The following is a 9,992-nucleotide window of genomic DNA, read 5'->3' as shown; positions in this document are numbered from 1 at the left end:
TCTCTTCTTCAGATGTGAGGTAGAGAATAATAAAAATCCTTAGAGGCCAAGCTGGGGATGGAAAAGAAAATGAAATGCTGAGATCCAAGTGGTGTTGCCTTGGAAAATAATCATTGTGAGGGAAGGGAAGTATTATTCCATAGCTGGTGCTGGGTACATTCTGAAGAATGAAATGAATTCCTGCCACTGTGGAAGTAGTTTGATTCCTCTTTGACTGAAACGAAAAGGACTATAGGTAACATGCTACATGGTATTTAATGGTAAGGCGTGAGAGGCAAATCTCATGAACAAAAGTACACGGAGCATTCCAAATCCTGAGGTTACATTACTCTTCTCAGTACAATGATGAAAGGGGATTAGAGAATAGTTACACCCCAGAAACCTCAAAAAACAAGGAACAATAAATATCATCCAGGTGGGTCAACTATCTTAAGTTAAAAAATTCTTATCTCCGGCTTCCCTGGTGGCGCGGTGGTTGAGGGTCCGCCTGCCGAGGCAGGGGATGCGGGTTCGTGCCCCGGTCCGGGAGGATCCCACGTGCTGTGGAGCAGCTGGGCCCATGAGCCATGGCCGCTGAGGCTGTATGTCCGGAGTCTGTGCTCCGCAGCAGGAGGGGCCACAACAGTGAGAGGCCGGGGTACCGCAAAAAAAAAAAAAAATTCTTATCTCTAATAATCCTGCTCAATACAGTTTCAGTATTTAAGGGTAAAAAACTCTCCAACATAGTTAACAGTGTATTACACATTTGTTTAAACTCTTGAAAATAGAACCTTTGATCTTGAGTCTATGTCTACAAAGTTTGTAAGACATGTTTGTTACATACATTAGATTATAAATTATGTGTATTAGAATGTTACTTAAATTAGATTTTCTCACTGTCTCAGATCACATTCCCTAGAAGCAGAGCCTGAGACAGGGTTTGGGGTGCATACGGTTTAGTGAAGGAGGACTCAGGAGGAAGAGTGAGGGAGAGGAACAGGGCAGGAGGAGGAACTAAGCACGGGGAGGACCTCAGCCAGAGATGAACTTCAGGATGATTCCACGGGGAAGCACAGCAGCATAAATAGCATCACAAAGCTGATCCCACCTTGAGGCAAGGGGGTCAGCCTTTTGTACCCCGTGTCAATCAGTCACTGGCTGCTGGTTATGACCCAGGCGTCGGGAGGGGCATAGGTGTAATTCCCTGGGTGGAGTGGCTCCCTTTGGGCTGAGGGCAATTCTCTGGAGAAGGACGTATCTGTGAATGCTTAGCAGCCCAAACTCACAGTACCTGGGGGATGGATGCACGAGTCAGGAGAAGGTATGTGGCCAGTGGGCCAGCAGCATCCAGTACACTCACAACAGCTGTGAAATGAACTCACCTGCCTGCGATAAGCAACCCCATACCTAGACCCTCCCTAGCCTTCTATTAAGGAATCTTATCACTAACAATATGGTATGGATTTCTTGGGGGTCAGTCACTGGTATTGGCTTTCTCCATTTAAGCCTGTTTGAAATAAATACTTTCTCTGGTAGAGTCAAATCTAAATATAATGGGAATCTTCATTTTTCCACAGACGAAAGCAATTCAAGACGGATAAGAGTAAATAACAGGGCTTCCCTGGTGGCGCAGTGGTTGAGAGTCCGCCTGCCGACGCAGAGGACACGGGTTCGTGCCCCGGTCCGGGAGGATCCCACATGCCGTGGGGCGGCTGGGCCCGTGAGCCATGGCCGCTGGGCCTGTGCGTCCGGAGCCTGTGCTCCACAACGGGAGAGGCCGCAGCGGTGAGAGGCCCGCGTACCACCAAAAAAAAAAAAAGTAAATAACAATTTAAAAAATCAAACACTGGAAAACAGGAAGAAGATCTAATTAAATATGTATTATCATTCTCAAAGGAGGATGGTTTTTTAAGCCTGGATGTAAGGAAAAAATCATAAAGGAAAACATCAGCAGGTTTTACTGCATAAAAGCATAAAGCTTCTAACCATCAGGGGAAAAACAAAACCAGCTCTGTATAAACAAAATAAAAAGGTAAACAACAGGAAAGAATATTTCTGCAAATGTGAAAAGAAAATTCCTTGACAAATGATGGTTGCTAATTCAGCAAGGGTAAGATGTTCACAGCATGCTTATCGGCCAGATTCTGGAATAAAATCCCCACCCAGCAAAAGGGATTGAAAAGAGATTAAAATGTCTTTTTTTCAAGTGCCACACGTGACCAGCTATAACCTTGGGCAGCTTACTTCATTGTTTTTTATCTCAGTTTCTTTATCTTTAATATGGAGAAAATAATAGTGCCTACATCTTTTTTGTTAGCATTCTTAGGGCTGCAAGAGCCAGATGTCCTACTAGGAATTAACTGTCCACACTCATAAAAAGAAGAAGTGTTAGAAAGAGAAGAAGGAGCTACAGGGGGTGACAGAGCAGAACTATTAGGGAAGAGTAAGTGGAGATGGAGTTGATAGAATCAGGGCAGCGTATCTAGCTAGGTTCCACCACGCTCTGGCATGAAACTACCTTTGGCAGAGCTAAAGCTCTACAACTTAGGCCAAGGAGTTGTTAGAGGACCCTTGATGCCCACGGAGAATTCCTTCTTACCTACTTTGAGAGAGACAAGCTCTCTTTCTTCTTCTCTGGCTCCCTTGCCATTAGGTGCTGTCATACAACCAAATTCTAGCTTATGGAGTATGAGTGGGAGTGACGTGTGCCATTTCTGGGCACACACACATCATACTCATCTATGTTCTCCATTCCTCTTCAACTGCTGGAAACTGGATGTGGTGACTTAACCTGGGCCACGCAGATGACAACAGACCCTAACACAGGGCAGAGCCACTAGGTGGAAAGAGCTTGAGTCCCAGAATTACTCTGTGCAGCAGAGCCACCTAGAATACCCACACTGGATATGTGGGATAAATTATGTGGGGTAATAATGTAAATTATTACATTTCATGAGCAGAAAACAAACTTCCTTATTCATGCCACTAAATTATTGGGTCTTGTTACAATTAAGTCTACACTCATTCAGCAATGCTGAACTAAGTCTATTGATAAATGCCACTTAAAGCCTTTCCCATGAAACACCCAAGGCACACCGGAACAGTGACCCTACCAGCAAACAGCAGGAGACAACACATGTAGGTTAAAGGCTACACAAACAATTTGAAGGCTGCTGCCCAAACATTTCCCGTCTTGGCCTGCAATAGGGGCTGGCAAACTTCTGAAAAAAAGGACAGATAGGAGATACTGTAGATGGCTTTGTGGGCCATACAGCCTCTGTTAAAACTGCTCTGCCTCTTTGTAGCACAAAGGCCATCATAGACAATACCTAAACGAATGGGCATGGCTGTGTTCCAGTAAGTGATTATTTACAAAAACAAGGTGTAGGCTGTATTTGGCCTGCAGGCCATAGTTTGCTGACTCCTGACCAGAAGGACCCCTGGAATTCCTGTTGTTAGAGGATCATTTGTTTGGCCTATACTTAGCAGAGTCTTATTAAAATGTACACATAGGCGGTAAACCAAAGCTTAAAAGGTGGCATTGTTTGCAGCCTTACATTGTACCTGATTGTCTTGAAGAAGCTATATTATAATGGGTTTGACATTCCTGATCAAGAGCCTAAAGTTAACCTTTTATAAAAATGATGGGCCTCCTATTTAATCAATTATTAACTCTTTAACTGCCCAGTTTAAAATTTTCTAGACTAGATAAGCATCAATTTAACAGGACAATATTGAAAATGCTCTTATCAATTTTATTTAGGATACTACTAGCTTTTCAAGATGGTGCCGAAAGTGAGGCAGGAAACCCCTGTCCCTCCCAAAGCTGAAGCCAAAGCAAACACTTTGAAGGCCAAGAGAACAGTGCTGAAAGGTGTCTTTAGCCACACAAAAAATGATCCACACCTCATCTACCTCCTGACAGCCCAAGGTACTGCAGCTCGAAGGCAGCCCAAATATCCTTGGAAGAGCACCCCTAGGAGAAACAAGCTTGACCACTACACCACTGTTAAGTTCCCTCTGACCACCACATCAGCCTTAAAGAAGACAGAAGACGACACACTGTGTTCTTTGTGGGTGTCAAGGCCAACAAGCACCAGATCAACCAGGCTGTGAAGAAGCTCTGTGACACTGACATGGCCAAGGTCACACCCTGATCAGGCCTGATGGAAAGAAGGCATATGTTTGACTGGCTCATGACTTTGGATGTTGCCAACAAATGGGATCATCTCAACTGAGTCCAGCTGGCTAATTCTAAATATATCTATATCTATATCTACAGATAGATATAGCTATATAACATAGATATATAAATATAGATACATATATATATATTCACCATGAAAAAAGATATCTCTAGAGAAAGTTATGATTGAGTCGTTGATTGACTCGCTGATAAGGGTACTTGAGATACATTATCTCCCATCATCACAATAGCTTCCAATGTGCCTTACCAAGGGGAACACTGAGGCTCAGAGAGGTAAGTAATTTTCTAAGATCATCCAACTGATACAGAGAGATGTGCCTAGCTTTGAAGCTTCTATTCTCATACCACCGCTCCTGGCTAGAAGAAGGAAGGGCATGGGCAGAGATTTTGATGGAAAACTAGAGGCTGGCCAGGAGAGGAGGCCACTGGGCTCTGGACCTAGAGGGATAGGCTTATGTGGTCAAGAGTATCAGGAAGCAGAAGCTTGACCACTGTGTGTTGTCAGTGGGTCATAACACGAATAACTGGCTGAATAGTCCAAGTGTGGATTGTTATAAGTACAGCACGTAGCCTACAAAGAGCAGCTATGAAATTATTACATTTACTGAGTACTTCCTATGTGATAGGCAGCATGCCAAATACTTTTCATGGACCCTATCATGTAATCTTCACAATAACCCTTTGAAGTAAGTACTATTATTATGATCTCCATTTTATAGTTCAGGAACTGAGGCACAAAGAGATTTAAGCAACTCGTCTAAGGTCAAAAGGTTTAGAAATGGCAGAGCTAATATTAATCTTGTCAGGCCTCAAAGCTCACATCTTAATCCCTTACACTATGCTGTTTCCTAAAACAGCAAATAATAAAATTTCACGCTATAATTATCCTTATCACTGTCCCTGTTCATTTCTCCAGAGAACTCTATCATAATCTGCAATGATGCATATTTTTGCTTTCTTTCTTGTCTCTTTAACTAAACAGTAAGCACTATGAAGACAGAACCCATGTCTATTTTATCCAACAGGGCCTAGTGCCTAGTACAATGCCTAGCACCTCACAGGTATTTGGTAAATTTTTGCTGAATGGATTAATGGGTAAATGATATGCCAACAGGGGAACTCAAGATGGCATAATACCTGTGCAGTGGGAAGTGGTTCTCTTCCTATTAAATGTCAAAACAAAGAAACAAACAAACAAAAAAACCAAACGAACCAGAGTTGAAACCATCATGCATTACTGGTGGGGATATAAAATGGTGTAGCTGTTTTGGAAAACAGTTTAGTGGTTCCTCAAGAAGTTAAACATAAAATTACCATATAATCCAGCAATTCCACTCCTAGGTATATACACAAAAGAATAGAAAGCAGGGACTCACACAGATACTTGTACACCAATGTTCATAGCAACATGATTCACAGTAACCAAAAGGTAGAAACAACCCAAACGTCCATGGATGGATAAACAAAATGTGGTATATACATACAGTGGACTATTATTCCACTTTAAATAGGAGTGAAATTCTGATACATACTGACAAATCTTGAAAATATTGTGCTAAGTGAAATAAGCCAGACATAGGACAAATATTGTATGATTCCACCTACATGAATAGGCCAGTTCACAGAGGCAGAAAGTAAATTAGACGTTACCAGGGGTTAAGGGAGGGTGGGTGGGGACTTTTTTTTAATAAACACAGAAATTTCAGTTTGGGATAATGAAACCATTCTGGAGATGGATAGATGTGATGGTTGCACAACAATGTGAATATACTTAGTGCCACTGAATAGTTAAAATGGTACATTTTGTGTCATGTATATTTTACCAAAGAAAAAGTCTCCACACGACAGAAGATGTGAATTTGCATTTGCCATCACGTCACTCTGAGGTCAGAGAGAATAGCAGGAGCCCTAGGGGTCCATGGGTCTCAGAGACAACAGCCTTCCTGAGGCCAGGGATGCTGGTGTCCGCACTGCAGAGCCCAAGAGGACCAGGAGATGAGAGGGAATCTCTGGCAACACAGATGATACTTATTCTACTTGACAGTTAAATCTGAGCCTTTACTAACAGCTCCCAGGACATGCTCAGTCATTACAATACTGTCCTTGGCACCGGGAGTGGGCGTTTCAGTGCAAGGTGAATGGTAAACTGTGAAGATTCACAAGACCCTGAGGAGGAGAAAATTTCCATAGGGTGGGATGGGAACAGAGATGTTTCTTTTTTTTTTTTTTTTTTTTTGGCAACACCATGTGGGATTTTAGTTCCCCCGACCAGGGATCGAACCCGTGCCACCTGCAGTGGAAGTGCAGAGTCTTAACCACTGGACCTCCAGGGAAGTCCCCAGAGATGTTTCTTTTAACCACCCCTGGTTTCCACCAATCCCCCAGTGAAAACGGATTGAAGGCTCACGTCAGAACCCACTGAATGAGACAGAACGTCGTCTGAGTGAGTCTTATTGATGTCAGAGACTACTGAACACTGCCCATAGTACTTTTTTGCCACTAATACCCATGCATGAATTAGCTTGCGAAGAAATAAGCAAGCTAATGACTTCCCATGACCAGAAGAAAGGTTCAGATGAATAAATTCTGTAGGGGAAAAGGACGTGGTTGGGAAGAAGAAAAGGTAGAACCAAAGTGGGCAGAGCTAGAGTAAAGCCCGAGAGAGTTGGAGGCCGGGCAGAGGAGGCCCTGAAATAACAAAAGGGATCCATGAAAGAAACCTCAGAGGGCACAGAAGTTGAGATCTTGATTCTTTCCAAACTGTAATGTTGTCCATGAAATTGAGCCATCCCTACTCCACAGATGGGTGCCCCTTCCTACCTAAACCCGGGGCCCCCGAAGGGGCCTGCAGTCATTGGTACATTTGGGCAAATATCTCTCTTGCTTTTCTGTCTCATAGATGAATATAGGTGGCACAGTGTAATGCCAAGAGGAAAATTGTCAGCACTTTGGAGCTAGTCTTGGAGATGAACGCTGCTTCTTTAACTTACTGGCTTAGAAATTACTTACCTCCCATGAGAGGCAAGTTCCTCGTCTATAGAACAGTTCAACTATTAAGGTAACACCATATGCCATGCAATAATACCTGTTAGGTAAGCAGGTAATACCTACGAGAAAATACCAGTTAAGGTAATACCTAATAGCATGACCAGCACACAGCTATATGTTCCATAGATGATCACTTTCTTCCCTCATCTGTAATTCTAGTCCTGAACTCTGCCTACCCCAAGTGAGCAGAAATTGCCAAGTTTCATTCATTGTGCTGCCTGGCTGTGAGCCATCAGAGGTCAGCGCCTCTCCTTCCTCTTGCTAGCAGTGTCACAATTTGCATCCTTTATTTTCGTGCTGCCCCTCCCCACCGCCCCCGAGGATCTCTAAGGACTTGGCAGACTCCAGAGGGGAAACATAAACCATTTTTATGTTACCAAAAGGGAAGTTAGGACACAATGAAAGATTAGCGGGTTTTCCAGAAAAAAATTAAGAGACATCCCAAATTGTCTTCCTTTCCCACAGTCCATCCCGCTGTTTGAATTGCTTCCCTGGACACCAAATGAAAGCAACTGGCAATCAGGGACCATGGTCCATAGGGAATGCTTATCAAGGGCTGGCTAGGGTCAGATTTTCAGTCGTCTCATATTCTGAAACCCTCTCAAACCGCCTGTCGTGAATGACAGCAGTTTCAGCACAAGAGTCATTTCATCCTGAAACAATTGCCAAGCACCAGGTGTACCCAGCCTGTGGCGCTGGATACGAGTGAGTGACGTGCTTCCTCTGATTTACATCTATCCCTTTGAGGAAACGCTCCTTGCTAGGTGATGTTAACCTCCTGTATCAGCCTCTATTTTTAGCCTCTGAATGAGTGATGAATCAGGTTATAATCTGACAGTGTGCTTAAAAACATATTAAAGTCAAATTAAATTACAGTGCCTCAGGGCTTCCCTGGTGGCACAGTGGTTAAGAATCTGCCTGCCAATGCAGGGGACATGGGTTCGAGCCCTGGTCTGGGAAGATCCCACATGCTACAGAGCAACTAAGCCCACGCACCACAACTACTGAGCCTGCGCTCTAGAGCCTGGGAGCCACAACTACTGAGCCCACGTGCCACAACTCCTGAAGCCTGTGCGCCTAGAGCCCGTGCTCCGCAACAAGAGAAGCCACCCAGTGAGAAATCCACGCATCACAACGAAGAGTAGCCCCCACTTGCGCGACTAGAGAAAGCCCGCGCACAGCGAGGAAGACCCAATGCAGCCAAAAAATAAATAATTAATTTTAAAAAAAATTAGAGTGCCTCAGACGTCACACATATTTCTAAAGAACAGAGCCAGAATGCATTATCCCTGCCCATTTTCAATCCACACCCATTATAACCTAAATTATTCTTATTATGTATCCCATTATAAATATATCAGATGGTTAAATATGACTCTACGATTAAGTTTCCTCCAATTTTAATCAAGCCTCACAAACGAAGGCAGCTCATTCCAAAAGCTGGAGATAGAAACGATTTCTCTTGAATATTATCATTATGCTGTGAGCTCAGACACTGCTGGTAGAATCAATACTCGCGATCATTCAGATACACCTGGGACACCTACTACATGGCAGGCACTGCCTTGGGCACTGGGGAGACAACGGCAAACAAGAGCAAGACATAATTCTTACCCTTGTGGAACTAGATTAGTGAGGAGCTAGATATTAACCAAATAATCAAATAAGCAAGTGGTTAGGATTGAAATTATGTTAAGTTTCTGATTCTGTCTCTCTCTCCATCCGTCTCTTAGCTCTGCTGTCTTCTGTTTGGCTTCCTCTTTTAGCAGCATCTCTCTATGTGACTAAGACAACCACTTGCAGCTCCTGATGATCCTAAAGGAACAGTTGTCCCTAGAGCTCCAGCAAAGTCCCAGAGAGGATGCTGATTGGCCTGGTTCAGATCACATGCTACTTCCTATAATGGTATGGAGAACTGGGAAAGTAATATTCTGATTGGCCAGCCCAGGTCACATGTGCACTCAATGTGGAGAAGGGAGGGGTGGTGTTAGTGTCCCTGGTACCATATGGCTAAGCAGGATTCCTAGGCATGGGACGCAGTAGTTTCCCAAGTGAAAGGATGATGGGCCAATGAATGTTTGTCCATGGAAGTGTCAGAAGGTTGATGTTTAAAGTCGGTCAAGCAAAAGAAGAAAAAGAGTAGCAACATAAGTTATACTTTCTCTATATTCCTCTAAGTGCCAGAGACTGCAGCATGCAGCCCAGTAGAAGGAGAGGGCTTCAGAACCAGACAGATGTGGGCTCATATCCTGCCTCCACCACATCTTAGTGGCTACGTGGCCTTGGGAAAATCATCTAATCCTCTAAAACAGTTTCTTCACTGGTAGCACGGGGATAATAATTCCACCCCAATAGGATTGTTGGGGAGATGAAATTATACAATGTAAACAAAGAGGTGCAGTGATGGGAGCATTGGAGCTACTTGATGGATGATGGGTATTTAGAAATCTCCCCGAGGTACCATATTGTATAACAAATATTGTAGACAGGGTCCTAAGTTGTGGAATGGAGGGAGGGAATGGTGTTTGGAGGCAAGAGGAAGAAACAAAATATGAACAACTAAATAAACAAGCATACATTCATATTTTGAAAAATGCTCTGATGGAAATAAACAAGGTAATAAAAAAACAAGGGAAAAACAAATATAATAGAGTAATAAGAGTGGAGGCCTCCTTTAGATGGGATAGGCCAGGAAGTCCTCCTTGAGAAGGTGACATGTGAACAAAGTCCTGAAGGGTGAGAAAGAGATTGACATGCA

General features: G+C 43.5%; 1 pseudogene; it reads left to right on the top strand.

Annotated features, from left to right (window-relative positions):
* Window positions 1-3,762: 3,762 nt before the first annotated feature.
* LOC115852595 (large ribosomal subunit protein uL23 pseudogene) lies at window positions 3,763-4,231 on the top strand (annotated as a pseudogene).
* Window positions 4,232-9,992: the final 5,761 nt, after the last annotated feature.

The sequence above is a fragment of the Globicephala melas genome, chromosome 10 (genome assembly GCF_963455315.2).
Source record: "Globicephala melas chromosome 10, mGloMel1.2, whole genome shotgun sequence".
Classification (NCBI taxonomy): domain Eukaryota; kingdom Metazoa; phylum Chordata; class Mammalia; order Artiodactyla; family Delphinidae; genus Globicephala; species Globicephala melas.
The sequence above is the reverse complement of the archived record's forward strand: the minus strand, read 5'-3'. Positions and strand labels throughout refer to the sequence as shown.